The sequence below is a fragment of the Trachemys scripta genome, chromosome 7 (genome assembly GCF_013100865.1).
Source record: "Trachemys scripta elegans isolate TJP31775 chromosome 7, CAS_Tse_1.0, whole genome shotgun sequence".
Classification (NCBI taxonomy): domain Eukaryota; kingdom Metazoa; phylum Chordata; order Testudines; family Emydidae; genus Trachemys; species Trachemys scripta.
The window spans coordinates 121,057,048-121,079,916 of record NC_048304.1 but is presented as its reverse complement, the minus strand read 5'-3'; the positions used below and the strand labels follow the sequence as shown (position 1 = coordinate 121,079,916).

Here is a 22,869-nt window from a genome sequence, read left to right as displayed (position 1 = left end):
AATGTAGGGCTTGACCACTCCCTGTTTCTGCTTGGGTAAAGGAACCCCAACCCTATTCTTGCATGCTCAGGAAGGCTAAACTTCATTTGCCTTTGCAATGTGATCATCACATGGGCTAGAAAATGCATTTAAAAAAAAAAAAAAAGAGCTAAAATTCTGCAGAAACAGGTGTCTTTGGCTCTTGTTCTCCCTAAAGCAAGCGTTCCACTCACCAAAGGGGAGTGGATTTTTTCCAAGCTGTGCATGTGGCAATGCGGTGCATAAAATGTTCTCTCGCTGCATATATTGAAAGAGCATCTTTGCCCCAGGTAAAAATCTCATTGATATGAGTAATGTGCTGGCTCAACCAGAAAAGTGACTTCCAAAAAGGGGTAATAATGAAAAACGGGAGAGCCCGTTTATGTGCAGGAAGCGGCTACAGGCAAGAAGGCAAGTGCTCTAACTCTCAGAGCTTTGATCTTGGCAGATGGGAAGAGTGTGCCCAGGAATGCTTTTGGAAAACTGTTTTGTTGGCATCAGAACAGCCATTCCAACCAAAGACCGGGAGGGGGGACCCCCTCTCACAAGACTGGATCCAAAAAACCACATGAGACAACATGGTATCAGCAACCAGCCAAGAGTAATTCCAGACAGAGTGCCAAACATTAACAACCTCCCCTTTTCTGCACACACAAGCCGAGACCGTTTCCAAATTAAGGTCCTATATAAAATCATCTTGTTATTGCTTTTCCAGGTGAGTTTTGCTGATTCAGTTCATCTCTTGGTGGTATTAGCAGACAACCCAAGAGTCCAGATTTCCATTTAAAAATAACAAAACATCATTACCAAAAAAGCAACCCATAATGTTTTTCCAACAGCATTGCTCATTAGTATTTTAAAGGAGATTCACTTTGGAGCTGTCACACTTGACAGTAAGTAAAAGCCCTTCTAGTATCATCATAGAATGTCAGGGTTGGAAGGGACCTCAGGAGGTCATCTAGTCCAACTCCCTGCTCAAAGCAGGACTGATTCCCAGACACATTTTTGCTCCAGATCCCTAAATGCCCCCCTCCTCAAGGATTGAACTCACACCCCTGGGTTTAGCAGGCCAATGCTCAAACCACTGAGCTATCCCTCCCCCATCATCCCTGTGGAAGCAGCATTTTTTATTTCCAGATCACCCCTGGAAACGAATACTTTGCCTGAAGCACTTGCCAGCTAAAGATCTCAAGGTGCTTTACATACATTCACTAAACTTCATATTATTACCTCTATGCTGTAGAGAAGAGACATTTCCCTCTCCTCCCCCCCACCTCGCTGCCCCCAGAAATGCAGCTAGCTAGGGCATGGAATTCTGCATAATATAAAGAGAACCGAAGAAGAAGAACTGCAAGTTAAGAGAGGGAAGTTAGATCGGCACAATGCAGTTACCATAGCTGGAAATTAGTCAGGGCACAGATTGTTAAAAAGAGTTGTGCAGCAAACGATCCCCAGGTCCAGAGCCACAGAGGTATTCAATGGAAGTTAGGAAATACTGTTGTGGCTCTGGACCTATAGTGACCAGTTATAATCAGCTTTGAAGGAAGGTCCACAGCAGTGGGAAAATCCCAGCTCCTTTGGCCACCCAAATCCGATCACAGGTTTGTTGCAGTCACAAACGCACATGCAGGTGAGGAAAATCCCTCAGCAGACTCCTTTCTCACAGATCATCCCCTACTTTTAAAGAAGTTTAATGCTTATGAATAGGGCCAAATTAGCACCAAGAGAGACAGAGGTCTAAGAGGGGTGGATGATTTTATGCCATTGCCAGTGCATGCTAGTGGTTTCACCAAAGGCACCTACCTGCCCTAAAGAGCTTACACGAGCTAGAAAAGCTTGGTGGGGGGATTGGTTGATTTCAGCAAGTAGCAGGAGAAGGTAGAGAACAGAGGTAAGGGGAGCAGAAAGCATGAATGGACACCGAGCAACAACGCAGGAAAGGATCCACCGTGATCTTTTATAGGGAGGAAAAGAGGGATGCTCTGGCTGGACTTTTTTGACGTCAGAGACTGAGGAAGTTACACTTCAGAGAAATGATGTAGACAGGTGATTGGCCATGTCCATTAGTTAAATATGGGTCATTCAAACCGTGCTCAGCTGTTCCATTCTTTGCCGGGCACCGGGGGAGGAGAAGGCAGTGGCATACCTATTTCTCAAACCAGATAATAAGCACGGTGCTCAGGCTAGGAGGTCTTGCGATCCAAAGCCTAAGTCAGTCAACGGGAGCCCTCCTATGGGCCTTGGATCAGGCCCTTCACGGGCTAAATATTAGATCACCGTGTCCCCTTCTTTTCTGTAGTTACAGGTCACCCCCACTTTAATCTGGCAGTAACTGCAGGGGGAGACAGTAAGGAGGAGAGACATGAATTCAGAAGAGCCTGCCGGGCACCGGATCCCAATGAGAAAGCACAGGAGCGCGAGAGCGAAGAGCCTCTCTTTGCTATTCGACAGCGATCGCTAGGGATGGGGGCCATGAAGGGAGTCGATGGGGCAGTGCTGAGCATCATGGTGTCAACTTTTAGGTATCTAGAGGGGGGGAAAAAGCACAGGAACAACACAGGGATCCACAAAGCCTGAGCTGGGCGCCTTGGCTCCCTGTGCAGCGAATGGGGAGAGAGAGAGGCACCTCCGACCAAGATCCACAAAAGCCAGCACGCTAGGCAGGGAGCTGCCTACACTAGCCACTGGGAGATACGGAGGAGAGGGGTGTGTCCTAACCTCGGACACTCTCTCTAGCTCCTGGCTTCAGGGAGGTGCCTCTCTCTGCTTGTGGATCCATGCACGGGAACCAGCTGCCTGGAGTCCGATGGCTTAGATGCCTCAGGTGTTTCTTGCAGGAACGAGTTAGTGGACTGCCTCACCCCATACCAAACCGTTGGGGGGTGGCGAGGGGGCTGGCTTATAACTCCTATCCCAGTAGTTGGAGCACTTAGCTGGGATGTAGGCGACCCAGGTTCAACTCCCCCCTGTCTACCAGAGGGGAAGAAAGATTTAAAGAGGAGTTCTCCTACACCTCTCAGGGGAGTGCTCCCATGACTGGGCTATTCTGATGAGGGGCTCCCTCACCCTCTCCTGTGGAAGCTGTTCCAGTGTGGCTAAATAGTGAAAGAATGATTTGGAGCAAGGGAACTGGACTGAGGGTCTCCCAACTCCCAGGTGGATGTCCAGACCACTGGTCTACAGCATCTCTCTGTAGCTCAATGACTAGTTAAGTATTTATCCACATTGGGCCAGAGAGAGAGAGAGAAATGATTTTGCACTGAATGGGACCTACTCCCCTCTGAGCACACCTACTGGGTCTGGCTCAGCACAATTTAGGCAGCTAAATGCCATGCCTATCTTCCCCTGGTTCATTAACCGCTATGGGGCTGGGGTGGGAGATAGACGCCCAGACACCTAGAGGAAAGCAGCAATGTACACACCCAGAAGCAGAACCACAGGCATATAGGGAACTTGAAAATCTAGGTGCGGAGTAAATTTAGGCACCTACCGCGTTTGGCAGGAGTCCCGTGGATTGCAGCAGAGCCAAAACTTGGACATAAAGGCCTCAGTATCTTTGCAGATCTGGGCCAAAGCTCCCCTACTTCTTTGGTCCCCAATGCCCATTGACAGGTCACGTGCAAAGTCAGCAGTTTTTGAAAGCGGGGCACTTCCTCATTAACTGAGAAGAGGCCTCATGAGGCCGGATTCTTCACACCCTTGCACAAGGTGCAACGGGCTGCCAGATCAGCCTTTCTGGCCTGGACGCATTTTACACCTAATTTGCACAGATGTAAGGGACAACTGAAGGTGCATGGCACCGAGAATCAGGCCCCACAGCTAGAAGGGCTGGATTGTCACAGCAATGAGCCCACAGACCCCTGGCAACAGTCAGAGGCTCGTAAAATCGACCCTTTGAAGCCCGAAGGACTATTTCGGTACAGCAAGCTGCTCCGAAAGACGATGTCCCCTCTGCAAGGTGCTGGAGAGGCACTGCACTGACTAGCAGAGAGGGCTAGAGACAGTGGTGTAGTGGGCTACTGTGCCAGGACCTGGCCTCTTCAAAACAATTTGGGGCGAGCTGCAGGTGCACAAATCCCACCCGCCAATGGTTTGTTTGGAGGCTGCGCTCTCCAGGTGTCCCTTTGAAGAGCACAGCCAGGAGATGGTTGCCAAGCAGTCATGCTTTCCCGTTTAGCTTTTAATTGCTGGGTGGTGCAGGAAGGTGATGATTCCAGTTTAGGGAGCTGAAGGCAGGGAGTGAGAGCGCCCTGGGTGTGGTTTGGGTGGGGATGCTGCTGCTGCGCCCAACGCCGGAGGTGCCAGCTCAGCTGTGTAAGCAAATCTTTCTGCCCACTCATTCCTCCAGCGGAGGAAACAGGATGGGAGGCAGGTAGCCAAGAATAGGGCACATGCAGAGAGAGAGAGAGAGAGAGCGCGCGCGCCAGCACAGAGGTACAGCTGGGAGAGCGATTTATTTTTTGATGCAGACATTTTAGAGTTCTGGGTGCAACACTAAATTAGCTAAGCCACTGCCAGACGAACTAGAACAGACCCTGAGCTGCGAACACAAACCTGCCCTGAAATCACCCTCTGGAGGCAAAGGACTCAGCAAAGCAAATGGCTTTTACGCAGCCTCCTGAAGGCCAATGGATACACAGGCTCTGTTGGACCAATAGGGGAAGGAAGTGCCAGAGGCGAGGGCTCTCTCCCGAGAGCATCCAGCCTACAGACATTCAAGTCTAGGGACTGTACGCGCGCATCTGTTGATCTCTAGTGCTGTACTGGTGCCTACGGAGAGCTGGGACCCAAAGCAGGGAAAGCTGTACGATTTAAAGGGACACATGGAGAGCAGAATGCTGGAATAATAAAGGCAACAGGCTGGCCCCCCCAAATAAGCCATTTTAAGGGGTGTGTTTTTGTGAATGAGCCGCTTGCCCCAAAATATTCCTCCTTATGCAGGTTCAAATCCTGCAGTGCTTACTCAGCTGAGCCAGTCGTGAGCGGTAGGGAGTGCAGGACAGGAAGCTATATCACTGGAAGTATTAGTATTGATGGGGTGGAGGTCACCTACCTGTTAAACCAGCACCTCTTCCCCATGGACATTCCTCTCATGAGCGATGTCCTTTTGGCATGGGATACAGGAGCTACAAACAGAGGGGCTGGGTTCACAGCAGCTTAGCAAACCAGTCCCACTTTATGGCAGCTGCGGTCTTGTGCTGCAGAATCTAAGCTTTCCTTTCAAACCCAAATTAAGATCCTGATGGTCAGAGCTGCTGAGCAGTCACCCCTGCTGTTGACTTCGTTTGGAACTGAAAATTCTCAGCAGCTTTGAAAGCCAGGTCTTAAGGCCCAGATCCTCTAAGGCATTTAGGTACTTTAATCAGTAGGTTAAGGCTCGTCTTCACGTACAGCACTATAGCGGTGCAGAGACACTGGTGCAGTTGTGCCGCTGTAGTGCTTAAGTGAAGTCACTCCTATGCCTACAGGACAGCTTCTCCCATTGGTATAGTTAATCCACCTCCCCGAGAGGCGGTAGGTATGTCGACGGGAGAAGCTCTCTCATCCACATAGTGCTGTCTACAGCGGGGGTTAGGTCTGTATAACTATATCGCTCAGGGGTGTGGATTTTTCACACTCCTGAGCGACACAGTTATACTGACATAGGTTTGGAGTGTAGACATGGCCGAAGTATCTTTGAGGATCTGGGCCTAAATCTCTTGTGTTTAGTTTTTCCTCTGTTGCAATTTAGCTAGCATCACAAGAGGCAGCATGCCCTAGACCCTACAGCTGTGAAAAGAGCCTTCAAAATATGAATCAAAAATGTAAAACACAATGATGTCTGCCTGAGTGTGCAGACAGCCTGAAACAACAGCGCAGGAACATGCAAACTGCCCTTGTTTGAGGTCTCTTTCAACCCTAATATTCTATGATTCTATGATAAGGGATTGCTAACTCTGAGTTCTAGTGATGACAGATTAAAATGTCAAATTGTTAACAACTTCATTGCCGCTCAAAGCATGGAAGAAAGTCCAGAGACAGTTATATGAGGAAGATCTACCTACAGGAATATTGCTAAGGGGATAGAGCTTGTTTTGTGAGCACACCTTGGAATAATACCACTGATTTCTTCCTTCTCCCCCAATTAAATCACTGTTTACAAATGTTACTAAAGCACTTAGGTGTGATCTGGTGGCAAGAGCACAAGACGAGGAGCCAGGAATCCCCAGTGGCTGATCCCAATGCTCACACTGACTCACTCCCTGACCTTTGACAAATCATTCACCTCTCTGTGTCTGTGGTGCTCAGAGTTATTGAGGTTTATCTCCCACCTGGGAATATTGTGAGGGTTAGTTAAGTGCTTTGAAGATGAAACACACTAAGTCCCATGTGTTAAAGAAGGCTGAGTTTCTGTTTTCATGACCTGTTTTCACTCAAGGACTAGAGAAGCTGTTCTCAAACATGGCAAGCAAAGACTCTCTCAAACATGTCAAGGAGCTAAAGGAAAATCCAGACCAGTCATTTTTAAATCAAAGAGTCCATACCAGTGGACAGTGTTTCTGTAGCAACAGCTGCAGTAATGCAATGCTGCACTGGCATCTAACATTAAAACAGTCCCAAGATCATTCAAAATAAGTTGTGGTGGCTGGGCTGCACATACAAAGTGCTGCTACTCCTGATATATCAATGGTCCCGTGTTTACCTTCATGCTCTCAATAAGTCAGTGCAAACAGCTGTCATGACAGAGTGGTTGAAGAAGATACTCCAGACAGTTTCTGTCGGCATTACTTTTATTGCACTAGTGTAGTGACAGCACTAGCATTTTTACCACAGGCTAACACATCTCAGAGTTAATGCGGATGGCCTAGTGTTAAGAATGCCAGTAAATAACAGAGTCCTGTTTACACTAGGTCTTCCACAATTACTATCACCAGGGAAGCAACACCCAGTGGAAGATTCCAGCCCCAATTCTAGTGTAGGAAAGTCCACTGGAGTCCTGACTCTCCCTTGTCACTGGTTTTACCACCAGTGACTTCCAGCAGAGCTGTTCCTGATTTGCACTGGTATGAGAGGCAAATCGGGCGGCCAGGCTATCTTAGGAAGAGATAAAACACACATACGAGAGAAACAGTAACGTTTTTATAAAAATGCAGCCCTCACTTGTCAACATTTATGTTAGACTCAGCTTGGCTGTGTTAGCATTAAAACCCAAGGCAGATGTGTCATTTTAAGCCAGAGATGAAGCTTGTGTAACATGCATTCCACATTGGTTATTCACTAACAACATCTGTAAGCTAGGGATCCCTTGTATGTTTGGTGCAGAAGAAGAAGGGCAGATGATTAGGTTTTCTATGCTGGGGCCTTGATCATGCAAAGACTTACATGAGTGCTTCACTTTATGCACTGTGAGTCCGTCCAGGTGATATCAGTGGGTGGGAGTACTCACATGCCTGCTTAACTTGACACACCGTGTTTACAGAATTGGGTCCCATGGCTCAAAGGAGAAAGGACCCCCAGGCCAGGCTACACCGGAAACTTTTGTTGTTAGAGATGTGATTTTCTTTTTAAAGACGTTTCAGCAGTGGCAAAAGCCCTAGTGTGAACAAGTCATATTGGCATAAAAGTGCTTTTGCTAGTTAGATTATTTTGCTCAGGAAACTAATCAACTGTACTGGCAAAAGTACCTTTTAGCCAGCACAAACTGTACCTGCATAGGGGGTTTGCCATTAGAGCTATACCACCAGAACTACACCAGCAAATATTTTGCAGTGTGTAGGCCATCCATGGAGTAGTTGAGGATTAAGAAATGTTGTGCAGAAACTGGCGCTGTTTTTTAAAAGAAGAAAGTCTCAACTAAGCTAGAGTTTCTCCCCCATCTTATTCTTATTCTCTGTCCCCACCTCGGACGTAATTCACTCCTCGCTTTACAGGAGAATGACACAAGGCAGGCATGTCAACACATGCGGAAGGAAAATCTATGCAAACACAGGCTGGTGTTGAAAACTTCGGTGACAACGTACGGATGTGCCAGTGATTAATTGCAATGTAAGTGATCATTTGATGGCCTGGTTAGCCCACGTGAAAGAACAGCTCGAGATCGCGCTAGTAAATAGAACAACATTGATTTTGACGACAGGGGTTGTGCAGTACCTAATCAGCGTTTTAAATGTCCTTAAAACCGTGGTACTTCTGCTCTCGCAAGGGGCCCAAACAGTTTCAAGCAAGCCAACTCAGCCAACTTCCTCACTCTCTGTCCACAGCACATGCTCCAAAACCCCCTGCTCTGCAGAGACTCCGCGCACACACACTTAACCCACTAGAGCCCGATTGCACCCCTAAAGCTCGGATGCTGGGAAGGGGCTTGTTTGCTGGCCCGGACCAGGAGAGCTCGAGGGCGGAATAAGCGTTAAAAGGAAATAAACTCACTTCACAGCCCCAAAGATGGAGGATCAAAGGGACCCCCGGTGAAGCAGAAAGGCAGCCCCGCTACTGCAGCAAGCGAACCCCCCTTTTGGGCGCTGCAGCCCCCTGCCAGCCAGCCAGGAAAGCAGGTTTTTGTGCCCGTCGCCCCCACTGAGGTTAGAGAAGCGGAGAGAGGGAGGCGGACTCCTGACTTACTGCGCCTTGTCGCCAGCCACTTCTGTGCTGTTGCAAACGGCAGCCCCCTTTCCCTCGCCTTGGTAAACGTCCACACACGGGCTCACGGAGCCACCGGCCGATGCGATGGGCAAAGGCTTCCCGGGATCTCTTCCTTTCTTCTTAGCCCCATGCTCACTTTTCTCACCGCTAGCCGTGCCTGGTTTGGTCGCTTTCTCTCTTACTCATTTCCTGGATGTCAGCGTTACTCTGCGAAACTTTTTCCTCCCTATAAGAACAAAACACCGGGCTCCGCTTTCTGCCTCCTGGGACCTTCTTTTAAGGAGGCCGGTCAGAAAAAGGGGGGTGGGGGAGAAGCCTCATAAGGCAGCTCCTAGGTGGCCTGCACAGCAAAGACCCCTCCAGGCGGGTGCATGCCTTTGTGAGCCGTGTAAACGCGAGCCGCTTTGCTGCAGCACAAAATCCGGAGTTTCCCGGGAGGAGGGATTAGGGAAGTTCCCCCTTAAACCCTGCCTGTTGCGCAATACACGATTAGAGGGATAAGCGGCCACTTTCTCGGGTTTGTTGCTTGCAGCTTGTTGTGATGAAGTGAGATTTCCATCCAAGGGGCTTCCCAATTCTAGCCACTTCAGTCATCCAGAAGTGGCCCGATGCAACCCCCGGCCCTTCTCCGCACACGCGGGGAACGTGCAATGTTATTGGTAACCCTCCCCAATTGGGTCCTGCACAGGGCTTTGCAATGAGGGGCTTTTTCCTACCACAAAGGCAAGGAGGCGCATTTGTTTTACTTTTCACATGTGTACTCTTGTAGCTGGGGCAGTGGGGTTTGAACAGCTGAGGACTAAAAACAAAGTTAAAACCTGACGATAAAACAATCTAATTAACGCTTAGCTTTTTTTGCCCCACACGGGGAAAGGCTGCACAAACATCAGCTCATTAATTCTCCACAAGCCCCTATCAGGGAGAGAAATAGTATTGTCCTCGCTGTACAGGAGTTTAAATTGTTCACAGTTACATAGAGGAAATCAGTGGCAGAGCTGGGATTAGAATTAAAATATTGTTGGCTCCCAACCCTGTGCTCCTTCCACAGTTAAAATGCTGCTTCCCAATTAAAGATCTAATTGACAATTAGCAATTACAAGCTACACAGCTATCACCTCCCAAATGAAACACAAGAAAAAAATGTAATTTTCCGGAGCTGCATAACATCTGAACTCAGTGGGACAAGCAGGGTTGCCTTGTTTCTGATTCTGATGGGCCAGCAGGACAGTTAGAGCGGGGCTGAAATCCCTTTGGGGTCAGTGCAATGTCATCTTGTCACAATGTGGTGATAATTGCATTGTAATACCATAACCCACTGGCAAAGCATCCTGTTACTGCTTGTCTACACATAGAACTGCCTACTACTGCTCCTAGAATTGCCTTTTCAGCTCATGTGGTCACGGCCTATTCAGTAGTGTGGATGGTCCCAGGTTTGAAACTTGTTTATCACTCACATGTGGTATTGCACCAGAGACCAGACCTATGCAATGTCAAAAAAGACAGTATGAATGTGATAGGACACCTTTGTCTTGAAGCCTTCTATTTGATGAGTGTTGACTTGGGATGAAGTATCAATCTGTTATTTAAATTGCCCGACTTTTGTTAGATTAGGTAACCACATTAACCTTACTGAGAGGCTTTGGGTATGTGGGTGTTTGACTCTGTTGGGGCTTATTGGCAACTTGTGTGTTGTTCCCACATTCCTTTCTTATTATATGGTAATCTGTGACAATTATTTATTTGTAACAACAGACATTGTAATGTTACCACTGCTACTTTGCAACATTCAGCCTGGTTTAGTGCATCCTTTATTTCTCTGGGTCCTGTCAAATTGTCTGTTGTCACCTTTTGTTAAGGAGCAAGTTACTCTCTCCCCATTTCTTTTTCTTCCTAGTTTTCAGCTGATTTCTTCAAATCTCCATACACCCAGTTGATGGCTATTTTACTTGGGTCTGAGCTGACCCTTTTTTATATTTGTTTTTATACTGCCACAGTGGGGTACAAGTCACCCTAGAGACAATTGAAAAACGACAGTTCTTCTCTGAGGAGAACATAAGAACGGCCATACAGATCAAATGTCCAATTGGCCCAGTATTCTTCCGACAGTGACCAATGCCAGGTGTTTCAGAGGGAATGAACAGAACAGATAATCATCAAGTGATCCATTCCCTGTCACCCATTTCCTGCTTCTGGCAAACAGAGGCTAGGGACACCGTCCCTGCCCATCCTGGCTAAAAGCCATTGATGGACCTATCCTTCATGAATTTATCTGGTTCTTTTTTGAACCCTGTTATAGTCTTGGCCTTCACAACATCTGCTGGCAAAGAGTTCCACAGGTTGACTTGCATTGTGTGAAGAAATACTTCCTTTTGTTTGTTGTAAACCTGCTGCCTATTAATTTCATTTGGTGACCCCTAGTTCTTGTGTTAGGAGAAGAAGTAAATAACACTTCCTTATTTACTTTCTCCACACCCAGTTATGATTTTATAGATCTCTATCATATCCCTCCTTAGTTGTGTCTTTTCCCAGTCTTATTAATCTCTCTTCATATGGAACCTGTTCCATCCCCCTAATCATTTATGTTGCCCTTTTCTGTACCTTTTCCAATTCCAATATATCTTTTTTGAGATGGGGTGACCACATCTGCACACAGTATTCAAGCTATGGGCGTACCATGGATTTATATAAAGGCAACATAATATTTTCTGACTTATTATCTATCCCTTCCCTAATGATTCCCAACATTCTATAAGGATTTTGACTGCCGCTGCACATTGAGTGGATGTTTTCAGCAGTGCTTCTATATCGTTATGCCAACTTTTCCCAACCTAGCGCCAAAAATTTCCCAAATCCGGTTAAAAATTCCCAGATAAAGTTTTTTATAGTGCTTCTATATCCTGGGAAATTTTCCAAAACCTGGGAATTTGTGAGTAAAATGCTTCAACTTGGGAAATTGGGAATTTTCATTCAAACATTTTACTCAAAAATTCCCAGATTTTGGGAAATTTCCCAGGATATAGAAGCACTGGTTTTCAGAGAACTATCAACAAAGACTCCAAGATCTCTTTCTTGAATGGCAACAGCCATCATTTTTATGTATAGTTGGGATTATCTTTTCCAATGTGCATTACTTTGCATTTATCAACTTTGAATTTCATCTGCCATTTTGCTGTCTAGTCACCAGTTTTGTGAGATCCCTTTGTAACTCTTTGCAGTGTGCTTTGGACTTAACTATCTTGAGTAGCTTTAGATCATCTGCAAATTTTGCCACCTCACTGTTTACCCCTTTTCCCAAATCATTTATGAATACACCGCTACCTCGATATAACGCCACCCGATATAACATGAATTCAGATATAACGCGATAAAGCAGTGCTCCGGCGGGGCGGGGCTGTGCACTCCAGTGGATCAAAGCAAGTTCAATATAACGCGGTAAGATTTTTTGGCTCCTGAAGACAGTAGAGGTGTATATTAAACAGTATTGGTCCCAGTATAGACTCCTGGGGGACATCACTATTTACCTCTCTTCATTCTGAAAACTGACCATTTATTCCTACCCTCTGTTTCCTATCTTTTAACCAGTTACTGATCCACAAGAGGACCTTCCCTCTTATCCCATGACAGCTTACTTTGGTTAAAAGCTTTTGGTGAGGGACCTTGTCAAAGGCTTTCTGAAAATCTAAGTACACTATATCCACCTGATCACCCTTGTCCACATGCTTGTTGACCACCTCAAAGATTTCTAGTAGATTGGTGAGGCATGATTTCCCTTTATAAAAAACATGATGACTCTTCTCCAACAAATCGTGTTCATCTATGTGTCTGATAATTCTGTTCTTTACTATAGTTTCAGTCAATTTGCCTGGTACTGTGGGATCACTTCTGGAGCCTTTTTTAAAAATTGGTGTCACATTAGCTATCATCCAGTCATGTGGTACAGAAGCTGATTTAAATGATAGGTTACATACCACAGTTAGTAGTTTTGCAATTTCACATTTTAATTTCTTCAGAACTCTTGGGTGAATACCATCTGGTCCTGGTGACTTATTACTGTTTATTAATTTGTTCCAAAACCTCCTCTAATGACACCTCTACCTGGGACAGTTGCTCAGATTTGTCACCTAAAAAGAATGGCTCAGGATGGAGAATCTTCCTCACATCCTCAGCCGTGAAGACCGATGCAGAGCATTCATTTAGTTTCTCCGCAATGGCCTTATCCCCCTTGAGTGCTCCTTTAGAATCTCGATTGTCTAGTGGCCCCACTGGTTGTTTAGCAGGCTTCCTGCCTCAGATGTACTTAAAAAATTTTTTGCTGTTGCTTTTTGAGTCTTTAGCTAGCTGTTCTCCAAATTCTTTTTTGGCCTTCTTAATTATATATTTTCACTTCACTTGCCAGAGTTTATGCTCTTTTCTATTTTCCAAAATAGGATTTATCTTCTACTTTTTAAAGGATGCCTTTTTGCCTCTAACTGCTTATTTACTTTGTTGTTTAGCAACGGTGGCACTTTTTGTGTCCTCTTACTATGTTTTTTAATTTGGGCAGCTTGCAGCATCCTTCACCAGTACTAAAATCAAATATTGCAACAAATCAGTGCTCACTTAGGGCTCTATAGTTGTCACCATGCTGCACACTGGAGCCACTGGGAACTTCATGGCAACAACAGAGATAGGACCCAGATTGTCCTGCTCCACAAACACTGGTATCTATCACCTATCATTAGCTGTCAGTAGCATGGAGCCTATGACAAGCAGTTGATCAGTTCTGATTCTATCCAGTACAGAGCAGTGGAGGACATGGAGATTATGCCCTCTCTCTCTCTCTCTGTAAATAAAAGAATCAATACAAGTTACAGTAATTATGAATTAAAGGCATCTGCAAAATTCTGTTAAGAATAAAATCATATTAATCTAACAACATATTAGCTCTCAAACTTTTTTCAGAGCAAGACCAACAGTGCAGTAGATTATCACTTGGACCTACCTTCCATCTCATTCATGATCCTCCATCTCTGCCAGTTGTGGTGGAAGAGGTTTTCTAGGGGAAAGTCATATTAGGAAAGTATTTAATTTATTTGGATCTGTCTTTTTATGCAATTTAGCATAATTTAATTTCACAAAGGACCAAATTCCGCCACCCTTACTCACGAGGATAGTAGCATACTCTGTGAACAGCCCTGCTGAAGTCAATAGGACTGCAGCACCTAGCACAACGGCGTCCTAGTCCCTGACGGGGGTGCCTAGATGCTACTGCAATGCAAGCAATAATAATTGAGTAAGGGTAGCAGAATTTGCCCCAGGATTGGAATGTTGGACCGGTTTTCCATTTGCTTTCAATCACCTTAGAAGGTGGAGGGATTCCTATTTATTATGCCCGCCACTGCTTCTAATCCTTTGTAAAATGAACATTGCACTATGTTTCTGCAAGCAATTCCAAACAAAACAAACAACAACAAAAGCACATATAAATAATTACACAGGCTTTGAAAACAGAAAATAGGGACACAATAGGGAAGTCAAATGTCAGGCCATGTGTCAGTGGAATAGATCCTGTGGTTGCCCCCTAGCTATCTGACTCACAAAGAGAATGAAACATATGGTTGCCTTTCTGGTGCACAAACAGGGATTCAGATTAACAACAAAGCACGCAGGAGCGATAATCCTGCTAGATCCAGGCCTCGCTGGGTTCTGAATGCTATAGTGCGTTTGGCTGGGAAAGGACAGAACAGGGTGCAGCAGGATGGCATTTTCACAGAAGCAACCCAGAGTGACCTGAAAGTGCACGTCAAATATCCTCTGCCTTGCCCCATGTATGTGTGCCCCCCAAGCATCCTGCATCACCCACTTACCTCTAGTATCACAATCTCCTTTGTTGCATCTGTTCCTCTGGCTCCCACTCAGCAATGAGTTGTTCAGAGGACAGCAGCACAAGGAGAAGGGGGGAATGAAAAGGGGAGTTCCATCAACCAGCGAATCTTTCACAACTACAGGCAAATAAACCTGCAGAGAGAGAGTCACCTTCTGGCTTCAAGCTTGCCATATGGTGTCCTATCTTCCCCCTCACACCTGACCTTCTAATCATCTTAGAACTTTGCAGTTCTATGCCCTTCCTTGGGTATTAAAAGAGGAGGGTTATTTTTTATAGGGCCCCCCAGGGGACTCAAGTGTCAAGCAGTGAAACATGTCAGGCTAACTTACAGCTACCAAAGGATTTGGTGGGAGTGAGTTATGAGGCAAAGGAGTAAATGAGGCATGGAAGTCAGAGCCTATGGCAATGGCACCTGCTGCTGGTAGAGAAGGGTCGCTATGGGGAGAAGTGGGGGCAAATTATTTTCATTGGTCCGAGCCTGGTAAAACTAGAAAGAATTGAAACCAACTCATCTTAGATACCCCCAAATGTTCTTGAACTGGGAGACCAACCAGGGAACAAAAGCAGTGACAGGAGGACGTAGCGGGAATCAAAATGGGTGGCTTGGTGAGCTAATCAAGATGCTGGAATACAGCGAAAAATAAAGTAAAGCAGGTGTCTGCATGTTAACATGAGATTTCCCTTACAGCAATCTGGTGAGTGGCCAAGAAGGGGGCGCTTGATCGGATTTGTGACAAAGAGTTTTGAAGTTCTGGCCCTAGGTACAAATGGAACAAAGGAAGGGAAATCTCAGAGGCTAGCACTGCTACAGGGAAAAAATCAAGGATGCTTTGTTGCTCCACAGGCAGAATCTTGCAGTCTGTTGCGGGAATGCTAATAAATGATAGGTTAAGTTTGGTGTTAAGATTGTAGATTTAACCTTAGGACATGATTTTCATAGTTATTTAAATGGCTTTAAAAAAAGAAAAGGTAATTATATACGTAGCTTAGAATAGCACTTAGCTACTAGCTCACCAAAACCTTTATTGGGGAATTTTTATTATAAGAGGGACACCGACTGGCAGATCTACTAGCTAGTTTGTGATTTGACTGTATGAAAATGGTAATGGGATATGGTATCTCTTCTCATCTCTAGGTTACTGGCTCAATTCCAATCCAAGACAAAAGTGATCAAAGGTTGTTATTTGATATCTGTTCTGTGTCTTGTGTGCAGTGAGTAGGAAGGTTCGGTCCAATTTCTAATGGACAAGTGCTCATATCACCATTTAATTTGGGAATAACAAATGGAATTGACATACAAAAATCAAACACAACAAGAAATATATCATAGATAATTAGGCTCAGTAAGACTAGATTTTAATTGGTAAATGTCAGTAAATGTTGATATCACTGTACACTGATAAATGGATAAAAAAACATTTCCATCAATAATAATCAAAATTTACAAATAGACAAAGGAAGAAAATTGCTGCTTGGGAACTTATTAGAGTTTGATTTAAAGATATTTACTTTGTGTATCTTGACATGTGATGTTAACAGTTGAACAGTTATAAACTTTAACTTTTTGAATCGCAGTGTCATTAAGTTATTGTCTGACACCTGCATAATTTCCCACAGGAGCTAAAATTTAAATAGATCAAAATTCAAAACATTCTTCACAATGAACATTGATTTTATCTGTCAAAATAATAACAAGAATAAAAATAAAATTCTGCCATGTCTACAAATAATCAAGCCAATCAAAGAACCCATATTTACCAATGACTAGACACAAATCAGACTTACTTTTACTGACAACATTCTGCTCCTTTTAGCACTGCAAAACTGACACAATTATGGGAGAGCCAGCAGGATTCTATTCTGCCCCGTGCAAAGAAGGTTAAGGGGTGGCTTGATCACAGTCTATAAGTATCCACATGGGGAACAGATATTTAATAATGAGATCTACAATCTAGAAGAGAAATTTATAATACAATCCATTGGTGGGAAGCTGAAGCTAGACAAATTCAAACTGTAAATAAGGTGTAAATATTTCATAGTGAGGGTGACTAACCATCAGAACAATTTACCAAGGATCATGGTGGATTTACTGGATGTTTTTCTAAAAGATCTACTCTACGAATTATTTTGGGGGAAGTTCTCTGGCCTGTGTTATACAGGAACTCAGACTAGATGATCACAATGGTCCTTTCTGGCCTTGGAATCTATGAATAAACCAATTTCAGTCAAATTCTACTGACAGAATCCTTATTAGTACTGGTGATGGTGTATGAGGCTGATGGAACACAGCTGGATTTCCACATCCCAGGGGAATTTTCAGTGCCAGGTTTTGATTTGTAGTCTTAGTAAATTTCAGGCCAAATCCTGCTCTTTTAACTCACATAAATCATCCTGTTAATTCCCTGTCAATCTATTTGTAAGAGTAAAGACAGTAGAATATGGAACCTCAATCACACTTGCATATTAATTAGACTATTATATATCTTAAATATTGATTAATTAATTTTTGTAATATGCTCTGGAAATGTAAAAGGCTGTAAGGACTGAGTATTATTAATTATTATTACGATGGTAGCCACCACATCATTGTGGTAGTACAGCGCCACCTAGTGATTGTCTTTCCTACAATGCAAAGGTGTAAAAGAAGACATAAAAACCTATCCCTCCGTTTTCTGTTATTTCTTCTTCTTATCCTTATTTATTTTATCACACCCAAAGGGGTGATATGCCCTTTACACAAAAGACATAAAGTCATGGTCCCTGCCCCAAAGAGTTTACAATCTCCTGGGTGATGTTATGATGAGATTTTACTGCATCTTTATATCTCTGCAGAGGCCCATAAATCCTTCCCTCACTGAATAATGGCTTATCACTTTTATGTCACTACAATTTAAAGTGCACATTAAATTATTGCCTTAGAGCTGTGACCTCAAATAAGTCACTAAGCAAATATTTCTATTCTAGTCACCAACCATCACGTGCACACACACATGGAGATCACGGTCCTAAATTTCTCTTTTAAGCTAGTTGAAATAGCTGATTCTGCCACCTGACTATAAACTATTAATGTCAACTGAGCCAAACCAGCATTGTTACAAGAGGACACAAACAAGAACACCTTAAATGAAATAAAACATCTTGAATCAAGTTCATCCCTGCTTGGCATGGAATCCCACCATGTTTGCACCTGGCATCTTATATTTGTGTTTGCATGGTCCAGATAATTTTGTCTCTCACCATCATCTGTAATTTCAGAGGGACATAAATGGAGGAAACTAATCATAGCTCAGTTTAAAAACTAGATTGAGAGGGGTGTGATGCTGGTAGACCAGGTGCGAGCTCTTGCCCAGTGGTCTCAGTGAACACTGACAAATGCATAGCTGGAAACCAGTCTGGCTCACCTGTGTCAGAATGTTTAGCATTGTTAAAATCGATGTTAAGTTGATAAGAATGTGTTCAATGTTTAGACATGATTAAATGCTTGTAAGATGCTGCATGTATTGATGTCACTTATAGCAGCTGTAGCCCATGGTATAAGGTTATATTGAGGGTTTGCATGGTAAACCTCTGTAATTGTGTAGCTCACCAAACAGGAAAGAACCATTAATTAATGTAAAGTGCTGGGCATGCACACAAGAAGACCCAATGAAACCAAATGAGCCACTGTGAAACATCAAAGGACAAAAAGACTTTGTTGATTGCCTTTCCCTCCCTTCCACACACATCCGTGAAGAGGAGACAGGCACGGACATTTGTTTCATCAGTTTGAACTCTGGGGAAAGGTAATAAAACTCCCTGACCAGAAGAAACTGTAACTCTATGCTGCTTGGAATTTGGCGAGGGCAATATTTCCAAGCATAAGCAAGGGATCCCCAATCTGCTTAGCTTGGGTTAGCCCAAAAGGACATAGAAAGCTTGCATACCACAGCAGCTTCTATTACCTTTTGAAAGCTAAGACTGTAACTCATTTGTGTGTATGTTTACCTGCTTTAACCTTGTAAATAACTCTCATTTCTTTTTCCTAGTTAATAAATCTTTACTTAGTTTATTACAGGATTGGCTACAAGCATGGTCTTTGGTGAGATATCTAGAGTACAATTGACCCAGTGTATGTCACTTGTTCATTGGGACTGGAAGTAACTTGGACATTATTGTGATTTTTGGTGCAAGAGACCCTCTATCACAAATACAGGTGTGCCTGGGGGGCAAGATAGATCAGAGTGCCCAAGGGGACTGTCTGTGACTCCATGTTAAGGCTGTTATAATGCTTGAAGAATTCACACTTGTTACTTGGTGGATGAAATCTAATTATTGAGCACACAACCAGTTTGGGGTTTGTGCCGTTTCTTAACAGTTTGCCCTGAGATTGGCACTCATGGCTCATTAGACAGCTTGACAAAGGGATTCTACTTCATGGCGAAATTCTCTCTAGGTTCTTGTCTGGCCCCCATCACCATAGTATCTGAGCACCTCGTAAATGTTAATGAATTTACTGTCCTAACCCCGCTGGGAGAGAGAGAAGTCTTGTTATCTCTATTGTACAAATATGGAAGCGAGGCATAGAGATATTGTTACGTGATTTGTCCAAGGTCACAGGAAGTCTGATAAAGAGCCAGGAATCGAGCCCAGATGTCTTGACTTCCAGCCCAATTCCTTTTTATGGGCTTGTCTTCATGGCAGAATTAACATGATCTGTAACTCCTGTGTTTCCCCCAACGTAAGTCCTGTCCACAAACAAAACCCCTTACTCCAAGTGTGGTGGCTCTTTTAACTAGAATTGGCTGACCTGTCAGGGGGTATAGGTTACAGCTGGAGTTAGCATGACTCATCACCTGCAAACAGTCATTCTGTGCAGATCGAGTGAGGCCACTCTGACCTGTGCTAGGCTCGGGCAAGAGGAGATAACTCCTGCTGACTCTGCAGTGAAGACATAGCTTATATTGCTAACTTCAGTGGGTTGCAAATCATCAAGAACTTGGTCAGTATGGGCACCTGCAGGTTCCCTGGAATCCCTCAATATGTGGAAATCCTCTTTTAACACAATTACCTCTGTAGGGTTCCTTCTCTACATATAAATGCACAAACACACAAAGATAAGCCTGGGGACAATATTGCCTTCCATTACCAGTTTCCACTTCAGCCCTAAAGGCNAGATAAGCCTGGGGACAATATTGCCTTCCATTACCAGTTTCCACTTCAGCCCTAAAGGCTCTCCTTTTCAGCCATCATAGCAAAGAGCAAGACAAACATCAACAACAGACATGAATATATATGAAAAAGACTAATATAATTCCAGGGTGTATTAACAGGAGTTTGTATGTAAGGGTTGTATGTCCCAGCTGGAGTACTGTGTCCAGGTTTGGGTACCACACTTTAAGAAAAACGTGGACAAACTGGTGAGACTCCAGAGGAGAGCAACAAAAATAATAAAAGTTTTAGAAATCTGGACCTATGAGGACAAGTTAAAAAATTTGGCATGTTTAATCTTGAGAAAAGAAGACTGAAGGAGTACCCAATAATCTACATATTTGAAAACTGTTATAAAGAGGACAATGAGCAATTGTTTTCCATGCCCCTAAAGGGTAGGCCAAGAAGTAATTGGTTTAGTTTGCAGCAAGGAGGGTTTAGGTTAGATATTAGGAAAACCTTTCTATCTAAAGGATATTTAAGGGCTGCAGCACATTACCTAGGGAGGTTGTGGAATCCCCATCATTGGTGGCGCTGACTCCATGGGTGCTCCAGGGCTGGAGCACCCACGGGAAAAAAATGGTGGGTGCTGGGCACCCACCGGCCGCCCCTCTACCAGAACCTCCCCCTCACCCCAGTGCCTCTTGCCCTCCAGCAGATCCCACACATCAGCACCTCCCCATCTCTCCCAGCGCCTACTGCCTGCCGTGGATTGTCTGTTTTGTGGTGTCAGGAGGTGCTGGGGGGGGGGGGGAGGGGGGGGGGAAAGGGGGCGGGTGGGGGGGGGGGGGGGGGGACGGGGGGGGGGGGGGGGGGGGGGGAAGGAGGGGGGGGGGGGGGGGGCGTTGGGGGAGGGGGGGGAGGGGGCGTGAGGCCTGGGCAGAGCCGGGGGGGAGCAGCCCCCCAGCAGATTAGAAACTCAGTGCCTATGATTGGTGGCTTTCAAGAACCAGTTAGACAAACATCTGTTAGGGATGGTGTAGGTGTACTTCATCCTGCCTTGGTGTGGGGGATGGATTAGATGACCTCTTGAGGTTCTTTCCAGCAGTACATTTTTGTGATTGTATGTAAGAAGGAAATTTGAAGCTGCATCAGTTTTTCTTTGATGTTGCTCTCTTCCCTCCATCCCTATCATTTATTTTTGATTGCCTGTCAAATTTAGAAGCGGGCCCCTCAACCCTTCCTCACATAAGAAACTTCCTTGGTGAAGAAGGGTTGGAGGATTGGCTCCTTAGGTCGTAAGGTCTTTGGAGCAGAGACTTTGTCTTCTTCGTTTGTTGCCATGCACTCCTATCTTGCTAGAGAAATAATAAACAATAAGGAAAAACAAGACTAGATGGATTTTTTTTCATCAGTCTGCCCTTGGGTTGGAAACAGTCAGCATGATAGCAGTTTTATACATGAGTCATTTACCTGCAGAATACAGTTTAAAATGCATGGCTACCCCTTAGCCACAATGATAAAATTAGGCCTGAAATTCTCCATTTTGCCATCTAATTGGTAAAACAAGGTACTGGTCTTTCAGCCCTCCTTTGAAAGAAAAGTTTATAATTTATTTGTTGTTTGTATCACAGAAGGACCTAGAAGCCCCAGTCAAGCTCAGGGCACCCTTGTGCTAGACACTGTGAAAAAACATAGCAAGGCACAGTCTCAGCCCCAAAGACCTTTCAGTCTCAATACACCTGGGCTGGAAAACAAGGGCTTCCAGGCTCCTAGCTCTATGGCAAGGAGTCTGGAAGCCCTAGTGGTCCCAGAGAAGCAGGCCCTGGAAACCTGGCCTCCCTGACAACCTTTTAGGTGAGTTGGTAGGCTAGCTCAGTGGCTTGAGCATTGGCTTGCTAAACTCAGGGTTATAAATTCAATTCTTGAGGGGGGGGATTGGTCTTGCTTTGAGCAGGGGGTTGGATTAGATGACCAACCTTGATATTCTATGATGCCCGGTTTCTACAGGAATCCCACCTGCAAAACATTTTGGTTTCAATGAAAGAGCATTTTCCGATGAAAAGCCATTTAGTTGGACAATTCCCAACCAGCACCACTCACAACAGATCTATGATGTAGGCAAGTATTGTTAGCCCCATTTTACAGTTGGGAAAACGGAGGCTCAGAGAGATTAGAGCCAACGTTTTTAAATGTGGAGCTGGAAAGGTAGGCATCAAAATCTATATTAAGGCCCTGAAATAAGTTGCCAGTTTTTAAAGGTGCTGAGTATCTGCATCTTCTTTAACTCTGCTGTGAAATACTTGAATTCCCTGGAGCCAAAAGTTCAATTCTCTGCAGGCTCAATCTAGCCCATCGTCCTTCTGAGGTAGATGGTAGATGTGTGTGGCTCTTCCAGATGAGAACTTAAAACCTGTTGATCTGTCTACTCTGGGAAGATGTTTAATAATATTAATAAAAGATATTACCTCATCCATCTGGTCTCTCTAATGATCCCCAGGCGTTTTGTGTACGAGTAGGAGTTTGTCTCAGCGTACCCCTTGGCTGCACTGTTGGGTTATATGCTGGATAGTTAGCCTCTCTCCAGTGGTTGTATTTCAGTGGCACAGTATGTAGCTTGTAATAATGTTCCAGGATCCTTTGCTGGAAACGCTGTACTAGAAAGAGACGTGAAGGAAGAGGGATGGGATGGAGTGGGAGATGATCAAAGCTGCCTTTGCCCACGTTGGGGGAATCTTTTAGGTCCTCAGTGCCAATGCTCTGGGTTTGACAAATGCTGCAGCCATGCAGTGCCACTGTTATCCAAAGCCATCTAAGGGGAGGAGATGTTGTTTCCTCGATTGACACCTGAGGAGCTGGGAAGGCAGCAGCCAGGATACTATCCTCTATGCAGGCGGGTTAGGAGGTGAGGGGAATCGGCTGAGTGTGGGGACCCTGGCTCAGAGCAGGGCAGCATGGACCCTGGAGCAAGGGCAATGAGGGTGTCATGTCCTGCCCTATCTAACATGTTACTGCCCTGTTGGTGTGGCCCCTCCTGTTTCCTCACCGCCTGTGACCACTCCCTATCTTCCCCACCTCCTGCCCTAATGGTCCCCCTCATCACATCTCATTCTTCACCCCAACCTCCCTCCCCACCCGCCCAACCAACCTCCTGGCTGCCCCCACCTCATCCACTGTCCTTGCTCCGTCCCCACACCCCTTCCCTAGTGGCCCCCATTCCCCCATCTCATCCCCCGCCC

General features: G+C 45.0%; 1 protein-coding gene across 1 annotated transcript in view; it reads right to left on the bottom strand.

Annotated features, from left to right (window-relative positions):
* The window catches only part of ITPRIP (inositol 1,4,5-trisphosphate receptor interacting protein), a 29,743-nt gene extending 20,459 nt beyond the window's left edge, over window positions 1–9,284 (bottom strand). The window contains exon 1 of the mRNA XM_034776490.1: window positions 8,617–9,284. The gene's annotated coding sequence lies outside the window, so the exon portion shown is untranslated. The remainder of the gene's footprint in view (window positions 1–8,616) is intronic.
* Window positions 9,285–22,869: the final 13,585 nt, after the last annotated feature.